The sequence below is a fragment of the Grammomys surdaster genome, unplaced genomic scaffold (assembly GCF_004785775.1).
Source record: "Grammomys surdaster isolate TR1022 unplaced genomic scaffold, NIH_TR_1.0 170, whole genome shotgun sequence".
Classification (NCBI taxonomy): domain Eukaryota; kingdom Metazoa; phylum Chordata; class Mammalia; order Rodentia; family Muridae; genus Grammomys; species Grammomys surdaster.
The window spans coordinates 9,276,972-9,301,178 of record NW_021604618.1 but is presented as its reverse complement, the minus strand read 5'-3'; the positions used below and the strand labels follow the sequence as shown (position 1 = coordinate 9,301,178).

The 24,207-nt window shown below is 43.9% G+C and overlaps 1 pseudogene; it reads left to right on the top strand.

Moving 5' to 3' along the window:
• Positions 1 to 23,977, top strand: part of LOC114620722 — a 46,526-nt pseudogene extending 22,549 nt beyond the window's left edge.
• The last annotated feature ends 230 nt before the right edge of the window (positions 23,978 to 24,207 follow it).

Here is a 24,207-nt window from a genome sequence, read left to right as displayed (position 1 = left end):
TCACATGATACAACTGAGACTCCAAAGAAACCAGAAATTTCCATTTCTTCGGCCCCTCCAGCTCTGGTACTCCAGATGTGTACCACCATCTCCAGCTACATGACACTATTTTAATGTTAACTTGTCAAGGCAGCAGGATCCCAGATATCTGGATGAGTCTAGAAGAGATTTGCATCTGAGTTTATAGGTGAAGAAAGGAAGAGCTCTTCCCAAGAGTGAGTGGGCATCATCCACTCTCACCCACCCAAGAACCTGAAGAGAACAAAAGAGATAAAGAGGCATTTACTTCCTGTATGAGATGGGCATCCTTTTCTGTGGGACACTGTGGCTTCTTGTTGTAAGGTCTTTGGACTTTAGTTGATTATACTACCAGGTTTCCCGGGCTGTAGCTTGTGGCCAGAAAATCACAATGACACAGTTCAATTCTAATAATAAAATTTCCCCTGTTCTGTTTCTCTAGCTAAAAAGTTGGGGATAGTGTTTGAAATCATAACTAGGAAAGATTTTATTGAGAAGTTGGAAAAGTTAGGAAGGACTCAGGACAATGGGTAGGAATGCAGTTGTGGAAAGAACCTTCAAGGTAGATGGACAACCCAGAGTGAAAGCTTTGTCTGGAGAAGGGGTAGGTGTTGAACAAAGAGTTGAAGAATTTGCCATGAGGAAAGGCAGGGGGACAATGGGCTGGAGCTTGAAAGCCATGGGGAGGACTCTTCTCAAAGGAGAGGGATGAAACAGAGAGTTTTATTGATCTCTTCTACACCAGGCTGGATCCTCTGTCTGCTGTTGGAAAGAGACGGAAGGGACAGCCACAGATCAAGGGAAGACAATGAAAAAGTGTTAATTAGGTACAAGACACATATGAAGGATTTAGGAGTGAAGTTTTAAAAGGTCATAAGATGTGGGCTGGAAGTGTGGCTTAGTGGGAGAGAGGTAGGAAGGGCAGAGAGGAGAGGAAAGGCAGTTAGTGTGTATGAGTCCTTGGGTTCATTCCTACCGCCCAAAGCAAACACACACAAAGATCATATCAGTTCACGTGTGGTTTGAAGGTGTAATCAGTAGAATTTACCAGCAAAATGAATAAAATGTGAGGACAGAAGAGAAACTAAACAAACAAGCAACCAGAAGGCATGAGGAGTATCAGGTTTTTTGGTTCCAATCAATGCAATAGAGACGGTGCTCCCAGGTGGGAGGCTCTAGTGCCTGTTAGAATCCGGGACAGGGACCACCTGGGTATAGGTATTACTAACGTCAAAGCTTAAATGCCAGCTAGTGGCTTCAGAACTTGATAACTGGAGGTTTGTTCCTACGTTAGAACCAGGGGAATGAAACCATTTTCTTCTAGAAGTTAGCCAGAAAATGATTATGAAGGAATTGTACAATCTCTTTTTTGTGTGAATTTTTGCTTCTGATTCCCCCAACCTTTTTCTTATTTCCTCATTATTTCCCTTTTCTAAATGTAGGTACACACCTCTGATCACAGAACTTGATAGGTGAGGTTCAAAGCCAGCCTGGGGTACGTGGTAAAACTTTCTTTATAAACTAAGGGCTTGGGGTGTCACTTAGTGGGAAAACTTGTCTAATGTTTATGAGACCCTGAGCCCAATAAAAATCTAAAATCAAATTGGAATTTGCTGAAGAGGTTTCTGGCACAATGACAAGGTCACTGCTCCCAGTGGGATGAATGTACCATTCACAGCTGGTTCCACAGAAGCTGTGGCTCTCTGTTTACTGACACCTTCTGAGAACTACTATGAACTCAGACACTCCCTCTATCCTGGTCTGCTGGGCTGCCGATGCCCTGGACCTCTTGACCAGTTCAAAGTTTCTCTGGGCTGACAAAGGTGGAAGATGGGGAGTCAAACTAATCACTCCTTAACCTTGTGACATGTTAGGAGATTCATGAGTGTCCTTATCATTCTTGTTTTCTTATCTTGGTTATAAGTCAGGGTCACTGTGAGTTTTTAGACAGCATATGAAAGGGAAAGGCAATTGATCATCATAGGAATAAAAGAGGGGGCTATTCCTCAAAGCAGATGTCTTGTCTCATTAACGCTTGAAGTTTTATGTGCCCAGACCCTCACTAGTTGCTGTTTGGGATGTGGATATGGGATCTAGGTTCAGTGATGTTTACCAATCTCCTACTCTGCAAAGGTCAAGTGCCCTTGCTGTGTTAGTGCGTGGAATCCTTGGGACCCCTCTGAGAGGTTGATATTATTCTATTACAGCAGGAGAAAAAGAGCTCAGAGTTAGAGCCACAAGCCCTGAGCCTGTGAGTGACAAAGCCAGACTTCAAACTTCTTAACCTCATGTCATGAGCAAAGAATGAAATATTTAGATGCAAAACAGTTTCTAAGCCCCCCTCTTGGCTAAAGATGCCCCATCTTCAATTAACGATAGATAGACTGTGTCTTGTAGGAGAGTTTCACCTTTCAACGTGAAGATCATACCCTCTATTGCCAGGGAAAAAGTGGTGAGTACTTCGTCAAGTTTTTCAGAGATGGGTTGTGGACACAGAAATGTCCCTTTTTCCATGTGCCCATGAAAATGTCTACACCAACACCCATGAGAATCAGTGGGATGTCGAGAGAAGTGGCAGTCACCATTTACCAGCTGCTTCCTGCTCCAGGCAGACTGCATGCTGAATGCCCTCTGTGGAGTTCCTCTTAATCTCTGCACTAATACTATGGGGCAAATTCTGTCATTGCGCCTGTTTTACAGCTGAGGAAAATAGATCCCATGTGTTAACACTATCTTAACACTCAAGCTCCTCCAGGCTCCAAGATCTACTATCCCAGCCTTAGTAGGACAGTGACTTGTTGCTTTCTCTACAGCCCCATCCCCACTGTTTGGAAATCTTGTTCTCATTGAAATGACTCAAACTGCACTCATGCGTATGGAGGTTGGCATAAGATGCTGCCTTGCACTCTACATCCTCTTGTGGAAAAAGACTCCTCCTCTTTTCACTTCTTTTCTTTCTTTCTTTCTTTCTTTCTTTCTTTCTTTCTTTCTTTCTTTCTTCCCTTCCTCTCTCTCCCTCTCTCTCCCTCCCTCCCCCTCTCTCTTCTCTCTCTCCCTCCCTTTCTCTCTCTCTCTCTCTCTCTCTCTCTCTTTCTCTCTCTCTGACATATTTGAGGATGACCTTGAACTCACTATGTATCTGAAGATGATCTCAAACATCTGATCTTCCTGCCTCCACGTCCCAAGTGCTGGCATGCTGCACCACACCTAGTTTATGCAATGCCCAGAGGACCAGTGGCTTTGTACATCTTAGTCAAGCATGCTATATAACTGGGTCACATTCCCAGCTCTATACAGACATTTTTTTTTCTTTTTAGGCCTGGCAATTTCATTTCTAGTTTTTCCTTAGAAATGAGCAAGTACATGTATGAAAATGTAGGTTCTATTCCTTGGTATTTAAATTATTTTTTGTTTATTTTTATGTATGTATTTATTTATTTTGAGATAGCATCCCACTATGTGGCCTTGGCTGGTTTGGAACTCACTATGTAGACCAGATCAATCTCAAACTTAGAGAGTTCTGCCTGTCTCTACCTCCTGAGTGATGAGATTAAAGGTATGTGCCACCATGTCTGGCTTTATTAGGTGGTTAACCACATTACTATGTAAGCTTTTAGGCTCAAATATCTCAAATAGAGAAGCTAAATTCATTATAGTATACCTGTATTAGAAATCTTACAAGATCATTAAAATATCATGTAGTAGAATATTTAACGATGGAGCACGCCTGTGACATACTTAGTGAACACAAGTGGGCATCGCCCCAACCATGTGCTGTACATTCATGAGTATATGATATGCATTGAGAAAGTATTGGAAGAAGTGTAGTAAACCTTCCCAGAGGACTCGGTCATTTTTTCATTTCATAAATTGTACTCACTCAAACTTGTTCCTGTGTAAAAAAAAAAAAAAAAAAAAGTGCACATTTGGGTCTCAGCTTACCTGTCCCATCCTCAGGGGTCTCGTCTATGACTACCTACTATACTCTATAAATGTAAATTACCCTTTCCTGTCCTTTGGCAGTGTGTCCTGGTCTCTTTCCCTTTCAGCACATGTCACTGCTGTGAGGATATATATATATAGTCCTGTGTTCGGGTTGTCCCTCACCTGTTTCCCACAGCATTGAAGCTCTGTGAAGGTGAGACTCACATCTGTTTGAGAACCACCATATCCAAATACTTACTGAGACACCGCTCAAGGAAGACTCTTTTGACTAGACCAATGCATTAATGACCAAGGATAATTGAAAGTTGTTGGGCAGTGACTCTGCCTCTCTTAGAGACAGACAGCGGGGAGTTTTTAGTAGGTTGGCTACATAACCGGAATAACGCACCAGCTGTAGCAGTTTGTACAAAGAAACATTGCACTTGTTTCTAGACCATTTCCTATGAACGGATCACTGGCTTTGAATTATGACTTACATCTCACAAGTAATATGAAGTGGAAAAAAATATCACCAAGTGCAGGCTGCCCATTAAATGCACAGTGGGCCAGGTCTATAGATGAGCATGGCGCTAGCCTGGATCGCTTTGCCTTGGCACACTACACCTTATGTCCCATATGACACCTCTAAATCTAACTCCCTTCTTGTTGTGGAGGAAGGGAAACTGCTACCCCAGAGATTTTTCTGACCTCTCCAGAACAGCAGTTCTAAAGTAGAAGTCATCGCTCAAAGAACCACCCTGATAACCACAGGATCAACAAAAGCCGCTGGGGGCCCAGCTGAGAGCAGATCACTCTCCTGAGAGAAAGGAAATTTCCCCATGCATATTACTATTCCTCATGCATATTCCTATTCCCTATGCATATTCCTATAGTGGGAAGAAATAAGACATCATGCTGCATGTTGACTTCTTCTCCCCTGCAGATTGTCACTAGCAACGTTTATCTGACTTCACACAGAACCTCGAGGACCATCTAAGGGCCTAGCTATAGTCTCAGGGAACCAGGGGAGGAACTGGGCGTGTGTGGTGGGGGCTGAGGATGGCAATAATATTTTTCAGGCTCTATTCAAACAACTTGTATCTCCTACCATCTCCATTCCATCTTGCTATCAATTTTTCTAACACTTGGTGGCCAGTTCACCTCATAAATCAATCTGTATGAGAGGTTGGAGGGTAACCACAGCCAATGAAAACCTCCTCACAATATGTCATCCGAGAACCCACGGCCGGGTTCTCCACAGGTCCTTAGGACCCTTGGTTACTCTGATCAGATCGGAAGAGGGGGAACTAAATTGAGTAGACACATTTTTCTATTATTCCAAGGCACAAACCCAAATGTTTTTATAAAAGAAAGAAGAGGAAAGGGGGAAAGATACAATAAAAACAATGTGGATAGAAGAATAGGGACCACAGCTTAGAGTGGGGTTCTAAGGAGTCCACTGAAAGAGTAGCTGTCCATCCTGGAGGTGCTGTCTCCACGGTTTATGATCTGAGTCTTGTCTGTGCTGTGTCCAACAAGCATAACTCAACCACTGATTCCTGTGTGCTGGGACTGGTGAGACACTGCAGAGGCCTGGAAGGTACTGGATAAGTTAATTGCTTTCTATTAAAAAAACAGCTTTGTTATTTTTAAAACTCATGTACATGTATATATGCCAGCATGAGGTTATGTGCACCACATGCATGAAGGTGCCTGCAGATGCCAGAGGACACAGGAACTAGAATCACAAGGGAGCTGCCTAATGGGGATTCTGGGAACCTCCGAATTCATTTACAAACACAGTAAGAACCCTTAGCCACTGAGCTGTCTCTCCAGCCCCGTGTTAATTGCATTTTAGAAGACCATCTGCCTTTTAATCTCTTCTTGTTCGCACATTCACACACATGAACACGTACACACATGTGTATGTACACGTCATAGTCATGAGAGTTAAGGAAGAAATATTGAGAGTAAAATGCCCATATGCAGCTCATGCAGAATGTTGAGAGTTGGCATTTATTTCTGAAATACTTAGGCTAACTCTGACTCTGGCTTTATTGCATGCATTCTGTGCTGCCACCCCAGGAAACAGCTGCCGCTCTTTTGATACCTGAGTATATGACCTTGGGATAGGTATTTTTAGATTTATTATACTTATTCTGTCTTAAAAAGCTTTGTTATCTACACAAATACAGTGAATTTGTCCAAATTTGGGGAAAAATTAAAGCAAATTCAATACGCTCAAAAAATTTTTTTCTGGAAAAAGCCTACAAACACTCATCAGCAGTGAACAGTTAAATAAATTCAGTACATATAATGGAATGAGACTCAGGCACCAGTAAGAACACATGGCACTATGGAGGGATTTTAGAAAATATTTTTGCTGAGTAAGAAAATCTTGCTACAAAAGCATGGTTCCATGCTTCAGGGTTCCATTTATGTGAAAGTCTAATCTAAAGTGATAGAAGACAGACTTGTGCTTGCCAGAGGCTGGGGAAATGGGATGATAGTGGTGACTGAACAACACTCACGACAGAAATATGACATTACCTTGATCATACTGTTGGATATACAACTGCCTGTATTTATCAAAACTCATTCAAGGAGCTGGCAAGATGGCTCGGTGGGTCAAGGAGCTCTCTGCAAGCCAAGCCTGAGGATCTGAGTTTGCTCCATGGGACCCATGCGATGGCAAGAGAGAACCAACTCCTGAAAGTTGTCTTCTTGCCTCTAAAAGTGTGTTGTGGCATGCATGTGCGTATATGTGTGTACACACACACTAAATGATTTTTTAAAATATAAAACACATTATTTAAAGGATATACTTTAAGTGGGTGCTGTTAAATGTGTAAAATAAAACATTGATAAAGTTAATTCTTTTTTTTTTGTTTTGTTTTTGTTTTGTTTTTTCGAGACAGGGTTTCTCTGTGTAGTTCTGGCTGTCCTGGAACTCACTCTGTTAATTCTTTTAAAGTACCTTTGAGTCTGTTTTTCTCTGCATGAACCTGATGTGAGTCTGAGGCTGGTGTGTTGTGAAGGTGTTCTGAGGCTCCTGCTGTTGGAGTTGCTGTCTGCTACAACCCAGGTCTTTCTGGGAACGACCCGATGCTCCTGTTTGGAAGTCACGCTGTTTTTCCATCTCCCAGGGATTTGCTGCAGAACACTGCCCCCAAGTTCATTATCTCAGCACTTAATGTTTTGTTTTTGTTTTTTCAAAATACAGAAAAGTAATTAGAAGTCATGATGGGCAATAACCTCTGTCCCAAATTACCTTTTTTAATTGGATGGTGCTTTTGAATTGTTCAAGCTCAAATAATTAATTTTAAAACTGCCAGTCCCTTGATGGGATTTTTTTTTTTTTGGAATGTGCGTGCCAAGTGTAACAAGGAATGTTTTTTGTGGTCAGATCTTAACCCCTGAAGACACATGATAAACTCCAGCCCACTAATGTGCTTGAGATAGTCGACAGGTACCCAGCCACGAGAAGAAAATAACTGTCCAGGCAACCTCGCAAGTTGAGAGTTAACTGTTTCTTTAGTGACCCTAATAAAAACCCATGCTTTAATCAATCCCAAGAAGACAGAATCAGGTTTCAGATTCACTGGGGTTTGATAATTGAGTGCATTCCTGACACATCTTGGGATCACTGAGGCTCTGAAGGGAAACCCTGGACATGAAGATGAATGGCATTGTGAACTTCGGTAAAGAATACATTCCCTACCAACTACACTCATGAGGGAAAGACTTGTTTCTATAGAAGATGAAAGATCAACCTCATTTGCATTGCTAACTAAATCATTAGAGATCCTCTCTCCCACCCACTCACCCCGCAGAAGACCCAAGGTCCTTCCTGCTAGGAAGAGGCACTGCCTGCCCTCCCTCTCCACTGTTGATGGGGTGTCTTCATCAGAACTGACCTCCCTAAACCGAATTCCAGGTTATCCTTTGTAAATGTTTGTTCTCCACAAGGGCAGGGTGACTTCCTAAGTGTGTGAGCTGGCTGGAGATCTGAGAGAACTTACAAAAGAGAATCAGGTCTATCCTTGAACTTGAAGAGCCATGCACAGCAGCACACATATGGCCACTTTGGCTTGAGGCCCTGAGGTGGAACCCAAAGTGGCCTCAGAAAAGTAGTGCTTCAGAGCACATGGCTTGTGCCTACCTCTATGTCTCTACTCTGTCATAGACAAGTAGAAGGTGAGCCTTTTAAAATCAAGTTTACTAATACAGACTTAAAAGATGGCCTAGACCTGCAGAAAAAAAGTGGTGGTTTGTGTGTGTGTGCACGCACGCCTGTGTGCGTGCATGCATGCCTGCACACACGTAAGTATGAATGCATGTGGAAGCCAGAGTACATTTTCCTCAGTTTCTCGCCACTTAATGTTTGAAACAGAGTCTCACACTGAGCCTGGAACTTGCTGATTTGGCTAAACCGACTGCCATGGAGCAGTAAGTAGGGCTCCTCCTGTCCCTGTTTCTCACACAAGGATTATAAGTACACACTAACATGCTGCTGTGCCTGGTGTGTGTGTGGGGGGCACACTCTCGGACATGTGTACATTAGGACCAGACTCAGGTCCCCATGCCTACACAGCAAGTACTTTAACAAATGAGCCATCTCCCCACCCCAAGAGCAGCCAAGCTTTCATCTCACCTCTAAAAAGGCTGACAGAGTCTGGGCATGTGATGAGACAGGCCTGTAAGCCTCGTGGACTCTGAAACCCTAAGATTACTCCTCCACTGTTTGTGTTAGCGCATGTCTAATACAAAGTAAACACAAAGGGCAGTTGCTGAATACAGACTTGGTTTACAGTTCCACCTATGCCTCCTGTCTCATTTTCCTCTTGTTTTTAAATTCTGGATCAAATACTGCTGAGATGCATAAAGCAGAAACTTAAGGGTTCCTTGGAAAGTCCACTGGATGGTGTTCTGCTTGGGCAAACTGGTGACAGAATGTTGTTAAAGTGGGCACAGGTGAAAGACTAAGGCAGACTCATGAAGGAACATTTTACTGAAGCAGACACAGGAGAAAGGATGTTCTGCTAAAGCAAGGACATGAAAGGACACGTGATAAAGGAGTCTTTGCTAATGACACACATGTATTGATACGCCTTACATGTTGTAGTTAAACTGCATTTGTCAGGACTCCATAGAGAAACCCCCCCCAAAAAAAACCCTCTGGTGGTGTGCTGTGGTTTCTAGCTGCTTCTGTGGACTCTGGCTGATTGACAGAGTGATGTCCCCTGAGACAGATGCATGTGCTCAGGCAAAACACATGGCGAGGCAAGACCAGTGGAGGACACATGACGTTTGGAGGGTATAAATAGGACTTGATGGACAATGACAAAGAGAGAGCTAGGCTTGCTTATAGAACTAGCTGTGCAATGCCCGTGGTAGGTCCTTTACCCTAATGTGGGTTTCAGAAATTGTGGACATGTCACTTAACTAAACCATAAGAGCTACGGAAGTCATAAAAATCTCAAGTCTTCCCTGATCTTGGCATCCCTAAGAGAGACATAGCTCAGAACTTCTCCTGGTGTTCCTCCTGGTCCCTTCTGCTGACTTGTGCTGTGTCTGCTAGGTAGTGCCACTGCTGCTGATTCGTATTTGCTATCCCTACTCCAGCAAGCTGGACGGCTGGTGTATCAGTGAAGTGTTTTCAAGTGAATTGAGCTGAGCTGCCACAGCTGACCTGTGAACTGAACTGCCACTTTCCAGACAACACGGATGGGAGTTGCTCCAAAGAACCTTTCTAAACACACACACACACACACACACACACACACACACACAGAGGCTTAAAATTGATATAGAGCAAAAATGGCATCCTGTTTTCATTCACATTTTTTAAAGTTTATTTTGTGTGATTCTCATTGCATGTGTGTGTGTGTCTGTTTGTCCTGTCTGTCTGTCTGTCTGTCTGTTTGTTCACATACACATCTGTACATATACACACAGGGGGTGGAGCATGAGTGTTCAGGTACATATGAGGATGTGCTTGTGCTACAGGGCACCTACAGAGGTCAGATGACATCTCCCAGTGTCACTCCCAGCCTTCTACCTTGTTTGTGACAATCTCATCACCCCTTCACATGCCAGGCTAGCTAGCATGTGAGTTTCCAATGATTTACCTGTCTTCACTTCGTCGGAAGAGTATGGGATTACAGCGCTGCCACATCTGGCTTTCATGTGGTGTGCGGGGATCTGTGTCCTCATGCTCAAATGGCAAGCTCTTTACCCACTGAAACACACCACCCCAGCCTCTCATTTGTCAGTCCTAAGAGTGTGGCACACATATCTACTTGATACCTGATCGGTGCTTGTTAACTGATGCATCTTTGATTTAATTACACTGTAAGTTTGAGCCATTAGTGTGGGTGTGTGTGGAAAGGCTGGTCTTGGTTGGTAGATACATGTGACCAAAGCTAAATGTGGTGTTAGCTAAAGTTAGGAAGCTGGGAGGCTGCACAAGATAGCACTCCCACGTCCCTGGAAGGCACAGTTTCACAATTCTGGACAAAAGGGCAGCCCTTCCTGTTTACTTTTCGATGATTAGATTGTTCTCTCATTTGTTAACACAGTGAATTCTTTTGAGCCATGAACATGGCCCCTGAGTAAGGTGACATGGGGGAGACACACAGAAAGCCCGAGCCCTGCAGTGCTGGTGCCCAGGCTCAGTGGAATCACCATCAGATAAGGTCCTGGCTCTTGGATGAGCCTTGAGGTCAGGACCTGCAAACAATGGGCATCCGACATCGGCGTCCTGACTACCAGCTAGACCCGCCTGTCCTGTGGAAACAGAAGCCATGGATGGGAGCTTGAATCCAGACTCTCTGGAACTCTCCTCTTCCTACCTTTGTAAAGAATGTCAAAGGTGTTTTAATCAGAGAGATCAGGATAGAAAAGAAGGATCTGTAACAGCTTCGTCCACACAGACCTAGCCCTAAAATCAATCTGGAAATGTCAATGATCCTGATCACATTTAAAAAGTCAAGGTCTAAGTCTGCTTTACTACACCATGCATGCCAGTAACTTCAGTGTAATGGGTGGGAACTGCATTCAGTACTGGTGCTAAGCAGACAATTCATTCATTCACTCACTCATTCATTCCTTCATTCATTGCCTTATTGGTCCTTTCACATACAGATGTTTAATGAGTAAAGCTTTGTTTTAGGTATTCTGGCGGTTGTGAAAATTCACTGTAGCCTCTGGCCTAACAAGCCTTTGGGAGAAAGAAGAGATAAAGCATGCATTTAAAAAACACAGATTAAAAAAACGTTGTCAACTGCCCAAGCAATTCAAGTGGGGTAGCCCAGAGATCCGGCTAGAGGGAATGGCTTCGTGGGGGAGCAAGACTTGGAGGAAGGATGGGAAGTCCGCACATGGAAATAACTGGGCGTGAGAAAGAGAATTGGGAATTAACATACATTTTTTTTTTCCAGAGGAAGAAACATGCAAGGTGTGGATGTGAAAGTGAGCAATTCCATGTTATGGGAGCAGAGAGCATATTAAACAGAGACGGAGATGTGTGACTACCCAGTTAGGGAGGTTTGGGTAATACACTGTATCAGTCTGCTGTGATAAACCCATAGCCAAAAGCATCTTGGGGAGAAAAGGATTTATTACATCTTACAGGTTAGAATCCACCATCAAGAAAAGTCAGGGCAGAAAACACAAAGGCACATTGCTTCCTAGCTTGCTGTCTATGACCCACTCAGCTTGATTTCTTACACCATCCAGGACCATCCGCCAAGCCATCCAAGACACTGCCTCCAGTGAGCTGGATTCTCTGCATCAACCATCAGTCAAATCAAAGCCAAACAATACAAAGAACAACAAAAACCAAACCAAACAAACAATGCCACTCTTCCCCAAAGGAAGCCACAGTTACAGGCTAACCTAATGGAACCAGTTCCTCAGTTGAGACTCCCTCTTCCCCAGTGGCTCTATTTTGTGTCAAGTTGACAAAAAAATAACCAGCACACATACCTAACAGAAGCTATCAAACAATTTATCATCCATATAAGAGCACAATACAGAATGAAAGGGAATAGAAAATTATTGAAACTGTATTATTTTTTGAAATATTTACTGATCAACATGTCTTTATAGGGTAATCTTTTTAAAAGTTCTATTAAGAATTATTTTCAGAAAATACTGAAAAGTATTCATACATATTTAGATATCCTAGGATGCTGAAGCAAACAAAAATTAATCACTTTTTTATGTTGATCATGTGGATATTTATAAGTAAGATAGAACAATCTTGGTGAATACTCACATATTTGAGTCAGGCTCTTGGACTGATCTGCCTTTAATCTTAATTTGGTGAGTAGGCAATTTAGGAAATTTATGTACTACTTTTTAATTTCAAAAGTTATTTATTTTTATTGATGTGTATGTGTGCATGTCTAATTGACTGTATGTGCACTAGGTATGTGCAAGTGGCTAAGAGGCCAGAAAAGGGCAACAGATCCCCTGGTACTGGAGTTTGGCGGTTGTGAGCTTCCTGATAGGGCTGCTGTCTCTCCAGCCCTAGAAGTATTTTTAAAGTCATTATTTTGTGAATAACACAGAAATGTAACCTCATGATTAAGTAACCTGTTTTTTTCTTCGTTAGTTAGTGATATCATTATGAAGTTAATAATGCATGGCAAATGTTCACAACACAGTGCGCAGGCTGTATGTTTACAATTCTCATAAAATAGAAACAACAGTACGTGTGTGCTGGTACTCACCTTTATTCCCAGCATTCGGTAACAGAAGCAGGCTGATCTCTGTGTATTTGATGCCAGTCTGGTCTACGTAGTAAGTTCTAAGCCTACGAGAAGTATACAGTGAGACTCATTCTTAAAAGAAGAAAATAAAAAGAAAGGAAGGAAGGAAGGAAGGAAGGAGGGAGGGAGGGAGGGAGGGGGGGAGAGAGAGAGAGAGAGAGAGAGAGAGAGAGAGAGAGAAAGAAAGAAAGAGAGGGAGGGAGGGATAGAGGGAGGGAAGGAGGGAGGAAAGGAAAGGAAAAAAGAAAGAAAGAAAAGAGGAGACAGAGAGGAAGGAGGGAAGATAGGAAGGAAGGAGGAAGAGGGGAAGGGAGGTCCAATATCTATCTATCTATCTATCATCTATCTATCTATCTATCAATCTACCTATCATCTATCTATCTGCCAGTCACAGAGTATAGGCAGCATGTGTAATGCTTTAGACTGTACCCCTGGAACTGTAAACCAAAATAAACCCTTCTTTCTTTGAGCTGTAAAAAACAGTAACTGATTTTTTTTATGAAACTTCTTCCTTCCCTCCCCCCTCCTCCTTCAGTCCTTCTTCCTTCCTCCTCCTTCCTCTGTCCCTTCCCCCTCCTTTTTTCCCTCTCCATTGCTGCTATAATGAATTATGAGGTACTTCCTGGATCCATCTTCAGGGTGTGTCCCGTTACCCTAGCTGTTGACAGTGTTCCACAGCTCACAGGAGACTCCATCTCCAGAAAGCTGCCCTTTCCAAATTAGGCTCCCTCCCTGGGGATGACCTTTGTCCTCTAATGGGTGGATGGCAAAGGCAGAAGTCAGGATGAAATAGAAAGCCTCATTCCAGTACAACCCCGTTTACCCCAGCTCCAGGACTGCTGTGGGCTCAGAGGAGGCTTGGCTGCACCAATATCCAGGTTTCATTTCTCACTATGCCCAGTCCATCCTCCCTCAAGCTCTCAAGAAAGTATTCTTAAGAATTTTCTCCAAAGAAAGCCTGCAGGAAAAATACCAATTCAGAACCAGTTTCTTGGAAATCCCATCTAAGACAGCTGCTGTTTATTGCCACATCTTTAGAAAACAAAACAAACACCTTGACCAAGGTCTAGGGAGATGGCTCAGTGGATAAAGTACTTGCCACAGAAGCATGAGGACCTGAGTTCAGATCTCCACAACCTGGGGAAGCATCCCAGCTCTGCAGTGTAGATCTGTAACCACAGTGCTGGGAAGGAGAAGCAGGAGAAGCAGGACTCACTGGCCAATCAGTCTCGCCAAACTGATGAGCACCGGGCTGAGTGAGAATCCTCATCTCCTCGAAAATACAAGAGAGCAATTGAGGAAGACACACTGACCTCTGGCTTCTGCACACACATGTATGTGCATATGCATAACCATGTATGCGGCGCGCAGCCTCGCCGATAAGGAGAACGCCACACTCAGGATTCTTCTGACAGCAATTTATTGTACAGCTCTTTTAGATGGCAGTGAGGCGAGGGACCCCAAGCCCCAAAAACCTGTGGCTTATATAGAGCCCTAGGAGACGTGCCACACACTCATTGGCTCTTATGATATCGCCAAATTAGCATACTGGTTTTCACGCCTTGCGCAGGCGCACATTCAAGCAAGGCTCTCAAGAAGAACCAGGAAGCAGGAAACCAGCGCCATGTTGCAATGGTGAACGCGGCTCCTAACATCTCCCCCTTTTTTATTAAATTGCTACAACAATTTTCCAACTGTTATTTCGCCGATCAAGCCCACCGTTCTACCAGTAAGGCGTTCAAGGCAGTTAAACAGTATTGAGACCCTCCACACTTATGTCCCGTGCAATGGGAACCCGAGCCCTGGGAAGTGTGGAGGACTACCACTCAGGATTCCTGGTGCAATGGGAACACGAGCCCTCAGGGTATCCCATTGAATGATAGTGTCTCATTGTTTAAGCATATTTAACCAAGCCTGAGGGGATGTTCCCTGCTCTGAGGCTTTATCTCTATGATGTTGTTTTTTAAATTTGCAGAGCAACCAGAGTGTGATCAGCACTCCCCCAAAGATCATACAGCCAAACATTCCCACCCCACCCACTCCTTAAAAAAGGAGAAGGTGGACGTGAGCCAGGAAGTGAAGTCTCTAACATCAATCGGGTTTATTCTGGTCCCATTCAAAACAGCAATCTTGAGCAGGAGTTCTTCTTGTAGCTCCTCAGCCTGTTGTGACCAATTTCCTAGAGTTGCAAAGGCTGATAAACTGGTAGCAACCCCCGCTAAATTTGTCTTCAGGGGTTGGTGAGTCCTCTTTCACAGTTCTGGTCAGTCTGCTTGGTATCCAGATTGGATTTTCTTGATCCTGTGGAAAAACACAAACAGCTCCCCTGGATCTCACTAAAACTGGATCCGGGCCCTTCCATTGGTTAGTTAAGACATCTTTCCATTTAACATATTCTTTTTGAGGACTTGGAGCCACATGTCTGTCAGCAGCAGATTGTCCATCAGAATCCAGATTTAAAAAATTTAAGGTAAATAGGGCTAAGGAGATAGATGTCTTAGGTCCCATGTTGGGGCCTATTCCTCCCTTTTGTTTTTGTAAATAAGTTTTCAATGTGCCATTGGCACGTTCCACAATCCCTTGTGCCTGAGGATTATATGGCAAGCCAGTTATATGACGGACACCAAGCCTTAAGCAAAACTGTTGAAAGGTTTTAGACGTATAGGCTGGTCCATTATCAGTCTTCAGCTGAAGGGGCTTGCCCCAAGCAGCCCAGGCTTCAAGGCAGTGAGTAATAACATGTGACACTTTTTCTCCCGCAAGGGGGGTGGCGTGGATGATGCCAGAGCATGTATCCACAGATACATGAATAAATTTTTGTTTTCCAAAGGCATTGCAATGTGTAACATCCATGTGCCAGATATGAAGGGGTTGTAGACCTCTGGGATTAACTCCTATAGATGGAGAGGGTCTGAATTCTGCACAGGAGGTACATTTCAGAACAATATCTCGCGCTTCTGCACGAGTTAAATGAAACTTTAATCTCAGGGTATTGGCTGGTACATGATAAAGTTTATGAAAATCAATTGCACCCTCTAATGGCGAACTTACCCAAAATAGGTTTTTAGCGGCTTTATCAGCAATAGCATTAGCCTGAGACATAGGTCCAGGAAGCAATGAATGTGCTCTCATGTGTTGAGTAAAAAATGGGTGACATCTACTACGAATATGGTTTTGAATGTCTTTGAATATCTCAGTAACCATGCTTTTAGGGTGAATAAAATCAGCCACTTCTAATTGTCCACACCTGAAACATTTAACATTAGAGGCCCTCTGAGCCGCTAAAACAGCAGCTGCCAATCCGGCATTAGATAGAGGTCCTCCTATTTCTCTACAAGCCTTCATCCATGCATTTAATCCTTTCCCTTTCCAAGGTGTAATAGCATTTCTGCATTCTCTAGTACATTGTTCAAAAATTAGTTGTTCTATGAGAGGCATGGCCGTCTCAGGATCTCCAAAAATCCTTCCTGCCGCCTCCTTCATCCTTGCCACAAAGTCTGAGAACGGCTCATTGTTTCCTTGAATAATTCTTGTCAAGTTTCCTGAAACCTGTCCTTTGTTAGGGAGACTTTTCCATGCTTTTACAGCTGCCTTATTAATTTGCTCATATACTTCTACAGGGTAGGCCGTTTGATTGATAGCCCATTGTCCCTGCCCTGTAAGCATGTCAAAGTTCCATTGTGGATGCCCCTGAGCTAAATTTTGTCTTGCCTGTGAAGCACAGAATTCTTGAAAAATGGATTTCCAATCTAGATATTGTCCCATAGTCAGGCAAGCCTTAACAGTATTATACCAGTCATCTGGTGTCATGGCACTGACCATAAGTCTTTCTATTAATGCCTGAGTAAAAGAGGCATTGATTCCATAAGTCTGTACCGATTCAGCTAGCGTTTTTAATTGTTTTAAATCTAGCTGTGAATGTTGTCTGGTTTGGTTAGCATCTTCCCATACGGGAAAGGCTACTCTTATCTTTTCTCTTTCCTTAGCTGTAATAAGAGAATTGGACGACAGTCTTTCCTGTCTCTCTTTTGGTTTTTTCTTTTTAACTCTAACTACTTCCTCCAATGGTGGGGCAGATGGGGCATACCCCGGTGCATAAGGCGAATCCAGCCCGTATCTTTCAGACTCATAACGGGCTGCTTCTTTATCTAACTCTGCCTGTTCCTCAAGATCTAACACACTATCAGAGGATGAGGTGTCGGTATCCTCTGTATCTTCTTCATCCCCCGAGGACGTCTCCTCAGAGGCAAAGTCATTAATTCTTAAATTCTGAAACTCAGTTAACACAGGATATAGTTTTCTCTTAGGCTCTTCCTGTTTTTTATGTTCCTTTTTTGTAGCTACTTCTTTCTTAATTTCCTCTTTTTTCTTTTCCTTTTTCTTTATTTTATTTTTAGCACTCTTATACTTTTCTGCTTCTGATAGGCTATCCTGGTGTTCTGCTAAAGCTCTTTGTCCCTCTCTTACCTTGTCTTGGCATTTTGTATCCTCTATACACGGAGGGCAAGTACACTCCTTTCCTTGTGTATGGTAGTTAAAACAGAAGCAGAGCACAAGAACTACCACAGCCCAAACAGGGATAGCAATAGCAAAATAGACAGGATCCACCATACCTTGCAAAAAAGCGTCTAGACTTCTCGCACCGTCAGTTCTGAACCCTCTGTTGAGCCAACAGGATCCTTCGAAACTGGATAAAACACCGAAACGTTCGGCTTCGTTCCCAGGTTTCCGGCACCAGTTGCGGCGCACAGCCTCGCCGATAAGGAGAACACCACACTCAGGATTCTTCTGACAGCAATTTATTGTACAGCTCTTTTAGATGGCAGTGAAGTGAGGGACCCCAAGCCCCAAAAACCTGTGGCTTATATAGAGCCCTAGGAGACGTGCCACACACTCATTGGCTCTTATGATATCGCCAAATTAGCATACTGGTTTTCACACCTTGCGCAGGCGCACATTCAAGCAAGGCTCTCAAGAAGAACCAGGAAGCAGGAAACCGGCGCCATGTTGCAATGGCGAATGCGGCTCCTAACACATGTAGACACATATGAACATGTACTCATGTACAAAACTCCATGATCAAACATATATTGTGGCATACACCTAGAATTCCAGCACCAGAAAGCTGAAGCTGGATGATCGTAAGTTTGAGGCCAATCTGGTGTTCATAGAGAGGCTCTCTCTCTCTCTCTCTCTCTCTCTCTCAAAAAAAAAAATCAAGATTAATTAATAAATAGAATTACCAAACAATGAACTAAATGCAGTTTTCATGATTACTAAACCATAAGCATCTGTACTGAGCATGCCCAGATGATTACACATTTAGGGTGGCAATGCTCAGCCTCCCCGCTTTGCTTGTTGCTGATTGTTCCCATTTCTTTTGAGCCCAGTTGGCCTGGCGGGTACAGTACCAAGAGACCAGCAGGAACAGCATGGTCCCTGTCTCTCACCATTACTGCAGACAACAATAACCATCTGTCAGTACTGTCCTGTCCCAGAACAAGGATGTTTTTATCATCAGGTGATCTGTACAGTCCTTGAAGGGCAAGCATTGATTGTCTTTGCATGCTGACAGGATCTCCTACAAGAGGAGCACCAGTCTTTCAGACTCAAACAGGTGCTAATGGGAGGAATCCATTGATCGCACCCACATCTCAGGCTCATGGGAAACCACCACAACTCTAGCTGTTCAAAGTAGAAGTCTAGTTCAAACCATCTCACCTTTCCACGCCACGACTGATTAAAACATGAGCCACCTGGTCAAACTTTAGATAAGAGTCTGGGGAAACCGACATTAAGTGTGTGTATCAGGGCATGTACACACTCACAGTCACCTGGATGTACAGGCAACAGAAGGTTGCTAAAGCCCTGTGCTGGAGAATATTATTTCATGCCTTGTAACCTTGAATGAATGCAGGTTTGCCCTTCACTGATGTCACTGGAACTAACAACACTAGAAGAAAAACGTAAATGCACAATAAAATATGCCAGGTGTTGTCACAGCCCAATAGCATGGTCTAGGTGCATACTGTGCAGCAGAGATTGCTGTCAACCTGACAGACAGCAATCAAAATGAATGTCAACCAGTGCACACTACCAAGAGGCAGCACCCAATTCACAGGGATTCCTCAGTAACTACACATGAACACATCCTCTATATTGAGAGAAGATACTAGTCAGTTAATGTGAGCGGACTTGGGGGGTTGCATGTATAAAACAACCACTTCAGGCAAGTCAGGCTGGGCTTAGCAGTTAAAGGTACCTGCTTGACTACCATGAATTATATACATAATTTTATTACTCTCACACATTAATATGTTTATTTTGATCAAATCTCTGCTTCATTCTACCACTCCAATTCTTTCAAGGTTCTCCTCCCCTTATAGTCCCCTCCTAGTTTCATGTCTGTGTCTGTGTGCGTGTGGCTGTGCGTGTGTGTGTGTGTGTGTGTGTGCGTGTGTGCTCGAGAGCGTGTGCATTCATGTGCAAGTGTGTGTTCGTGTGCATGTGTGTGTATGCATGTGTAAAACATACTGAGATAAATTATCCTGGGCCACCTACCTGGGGCTCCAGCCCTGAGGATATCTGACCTTCTGTCTCCTAGCAACCACAACTGCTTGTAGCTTTTCCTAAGAGTGGGGCTCTGTGAGTCCTCGCCATCCGTGGTGGATATCAACTAGACTGATCTTGTGCAGGTCATTTGCAGGCATCCACAGCTGCAGGGACTTCATGAGCACAATTGCCTGCCGTGTCCAGAAGACACAGCTCATAGCTTCCTCCCTGACCTCTGGCTCTTACAATCTTTCTACCCTCTCTCCATAGATGTTTCCTGTGCCTCGGGCAGGAAAGTTATCTTGTTTAGGGATGGGCTCTTACTCTCTGCACATTGTTGGTCTGTGGTTCTCTGTGTTAGCCTCTGTCCACCTTGAAAAGAAGCTTGTCTGAGCTGCAGAGTCACGGTTATATCAAAAAGTCAGCAGTTCCCAGTGCCAACAGAAAATGCAAGTGCTGACAGAGATTCCAGCCTTGCACTGAGGATTTGAATTGATTGTTTAAAGTCAAAGGCTTCTGTAGCAAGCCAAGAAATTTCTAACCTATGCCCTTGGGAGACTAAAGAAAAAGGTCATCTTCTCTGCTCTCTACTGAATCTCTGTCCATGTCAGAAAGAGTGTGTGTACGAAGTGTGTGTAGTAAGTGTGTATGTGCATGTTCATATGCTTAAGTGCAAGTGGAGGCCAGAGGTTGACATCAAGTGTCTTCTTCAGCCGCTCTTCACATATTTTTGAGGCAGGGTCTCTCACTGAACCTGGAGTTTATTGATTCCACTAGGTTTATTGATTAAGCTGACCAGTGAGCTCAGAGATCTGCCTACCTCCATTCCCCCAGCACTGAAGTTGCAGACACCTGCCACCATGCCTGGCAAAACTTTGGTTTTCATGCTTGCCCAGAAAACACTTTGCTGACTGAGCCATTTCCGTTTCCCCAACCCTTTAGTTAAGTCTTTGAACTTAATGCTTAACTCAGATTTCTGTATTTATGCAAAAAGGTTACACACTTAATTTTTTTTCATATGTGTGTGTGTGCACAAACTCATATAAAAGTCAGGGGAAACTAGAAGTCGGTTCCCTCCCTTTGCCAGACTTAGAGGCAAGCACCTTTCCCCACTGAACCATCTTGCTGGTCCCAACGCTTTTCACTTTCATAGCAACCATAAGCACTATAGAACAGCACTAGGGATCAAACACCTGGAATTTGATGCTATTAATTTTATATTTGGAAGACTCAGAATAGTTCCAAGAAAATCTGAGGTAGACACAGGTGAGTGGGAATCTAGCAACCGTTTGGGCATGTTCAGGGATTCCCTATTGGTCATCAGTTTCCTCAGAAAACTTCTGCTGTGTAAACACTGTCATTTAATCACACCAACAAATTACCAACTGCACCTTCTTGCTGCACTGCCCCCTCTCCCAGTCACAGCGGATTCAATAAGGCATATGGTAATGAAAACTTAAGGAGAAATTAGTTTTTAGATGAAATTATTTCATTCTGATGTTCCATTTCCAGACAATAATTGCCCTTCAGAAATGCCAGCAGGATACAAGAAGCCGTAAAGGCGAGAAATGTGAACATTAACGGAAAAGCTAGCTCCGTTATGATGTCATTAAATAAAGCACACACTCACATAACCAGGAGCCAAACAGACCATAAAACAGCTGATATCTTCCCATGAAGACCAACTGAGCCTACCTTAAGAGTGAGGACTGTTTTTACCAGTTAGATATGTTCTGTAAATGGACTGAAGATAATCCAAGCTCTAAAGATTTGGTAAAATATAAAGTGTTCGATAGTATAAAATAATTGTCACAGATGAAACATCCACACGGTGTACAGAAATAAGAACATGGCTATCCTCAAGCCTTTCTGAGCACAGTGGGTCTACAGTGGGAAACGGACGAGGACCTGCTGTGTTTAATAATGATTGGATAAACTTTGGAGAAAAACTTAATTTTGCATCCTAACACCTGAGAAAGTGCATTATCATATGTTGGGAGCCAACTGCTAGCAGAAAGCAGCTATCATCTGTACAGCCATCTCAGGCCATATACCCTGACAAGAGACTTATTTTTAACAGCCGACAACAGCTGAGCACACTCTGATAAACATCATGTATTTCTCCCGTTTCTTGTTTTGTTGTTTAGTGCCCCCAGCTGCAAGGTACACGTAGTAAAGTGTCTTCAGCTGCACTCCCCTGCTTGTGCTTATATATACCCAGGATTTCCTTTCAATAAAGGCGAGACTTGAACAGACTCTGTCTTGTCTCCATTCTTGGCGTCTCTTGCCCCTCCATCCCCACTCTCTCTCTCTCTTGCTAGACCCTGACCCACAGACCTGAGCAGCAGCTCAGGCCGGGACAATCATAAGGTCTGAAGCACAAGATTTTACAAGATTAAAAGGCATACCTTGAGCTGGACCTTGTAATGAAGGCTTGAGTGATGGTTTGAGTGAGAACAGTCCCCACAGGCTCATTCATATACTTGAATGTTGGTTTCTCAGTTGGTGACTGTTTAGGAAATATTAGAAGATGTGACCCTGCTGGAGAGGATGTGTCGCTGAGAACAAGCTTTGAGCTTTCAAAAGCCTATGCTGGGCACAGTCGCTCTCACTCTCCCTCCCTCTCCCCTTCCTCCTCTCCCTCCCTCTCCCTCCCTCTCCCTTCCCCTCCCTTTTCCTCCTCTCTCTCCCTCCCTCTCCCTTCCCCCTCCCCTTCCTTCTCTCTCTCCCTCCCTCTCCCTTCCCCTCCTTCTCTCTCCCTCTCCCTCCCCCTCCCCTTCCTTCTCTCTCTCTCCCTCCCTCTCCCTCCCCCTCCCCTTCCTCCTCCCTCTCCCTCCCTCTCCCTTCCCCTCCCCTTCCTCCTCTCTCTCCCTCTCCTTCCTCCTCTCTCTCCCTCCCCTTTCTCCTCTCTCTCCCTCCCTCTCCCTTCCTCTTTTTCCCTCTCCCTCTCTCTCCCCCTCTCTCCCCCTCTCCCCCTCTCTCTCCTTCTCCCCCTTCTCTCTCTGCCTTGTGCTTGTTGCGGATCAGATATAAGCTCTCAGGTACTGTTCCAGAGCCATTGCTGCCTGCCTGCTGCTATGCTCTCCACCATGGTGGTCATGAACTCAGCCTAGGCAACCGTAATTAAGTTCCCAATTAAATGCTTCCTTTGACAAGTTGCTTTGGTCATGGTGCCTCTTCACAGCAACTGAACAGTAAGTATGATAGCCTGCAATCCCAGGAACTCTGAAGACTTAGGCATGAGAATCAGAGTTCAAGGCCAACCTGACGATACAGTGAGCACAGGGCAAGCCTGAGAAACCTAGTGCGACCCACTCTCAATCAGTAGACTCGGAGCTGAGCACGCAGGTCAGTGCTAGAGTATCTGCCTAGTATGATAGAATTATTGCCTAGTGATCAATCCCTAGTACCAAAAACAATCTAGTTGTTACCCAACTGAAAATTCTTTTAAAATTCAAATTGAGACAATTAAGTATTTTAACATGAATTTCAGAAGTTTGAAGTATTAGATAACATTTTCTAACATCTATCCTCAGTCTCAGAGCGAAATTCCTTGGTGCTTAAATTTTAAAGAAAAATTAGACAGGAATTGTTACAAAAACTCCGTTTCAGGCTAATAATAAGAAATATCGGAGCTTGCTGCATTGCAGCCGCCGCAGCATCACTCGGCTCCTCACTTCCAACACTGGCGGCTCCGAGCCTGAGCGGTGGCGGCACCCCAGGGCCCATCGGGCCTCCAGCTTCTGGCTACCCGGCGGTCAGCAGCATGCAGGGTTAACGCAAAGCACTGAAGTTGAATTTTGCAAATCCACCCGTCAAATCAACAGCATCCTAATACTACAGGAGTCCAGAACCCACACATAGAATACGGTCAACTGTGGATGAAAAAGAACAACAACAACTTCTCATGGATTTGGATGTAGTCATGCGGAGTAGTGATTACCCATACATTGTTCAGTTCTATAGTGCACTCTTCAGAGAGGGCGACTGTTGGATCTGTATGGAGCTCATGTCTACCTCGTTCGATAAGTTTTTCAAATATGTATATAGTGTATTAGATGACGTTATTCCGGAAGAGATCTTAGGCAAAAATCACTTTAGCAACTGTGAAAGCACTAAACCACTTAAAAGAAAACTTGAAAATTATTCACAGAGACATCAAACCTTCCAATATTCTTCTGGACAGAAGTGGAAATATAAAGCTCTGTGATTTCGGCATCAGTGGACAGCTTGTGGACTCTATTGCCAAGACAAGAGATGCTGGGTGTAGGCCGTATATGGCACCTGAAAGAATAGACCCAAGTGCGTCAAGACAAGGGTATGATGTCCGCTCTGATGTCTGGAGTTTGGGGATCACATTGTATGAGTTGGCCACAGGCCGATTTCCGTATCCAAAGTGGAATAGTGTATTTGATCAGCTAACACAAGTGGTGAAAGGAGACCCTCCACAGCTGAGTAATTCCGAAGAAAGGGAGTTCTCCCCCAGTTTCATCAACTTTGTCAACTCGTGCCTTACAAAGGATGATTCCAAAAGGCCAAAGTATAAAGAGCTTCTGAAACATCCCTTTATTTTGATGTATGAAGAACGTACTGTAGAGGTCGCATGCTGTGTTTGTAAAATCCTGGATCAGATGCTAGCTACTCCCAGCTCTCCCATGTATGTCGATGATACCACTGCTACATCAGACTCTAGAAAAAAGGGCTGAGAGGAAGCAAGCCGTAAAGAGTTTTCATCCTGTATCACAGTGTTTTTATTGCTCGCCCAGACACCACGTGCAGTAAGATTGGTGTTCGTTTCCATCATGTCTGTACACTTCTGTCACCTAGAATGTGCATCCCTGTAATACCTGACTGACCACAGTGTTAGTGCTGGTCAGAGAGACCTCATCCTGCTCTTTTGTGATGAACATTTCATGACGTGCGGAAGTCAGTACGA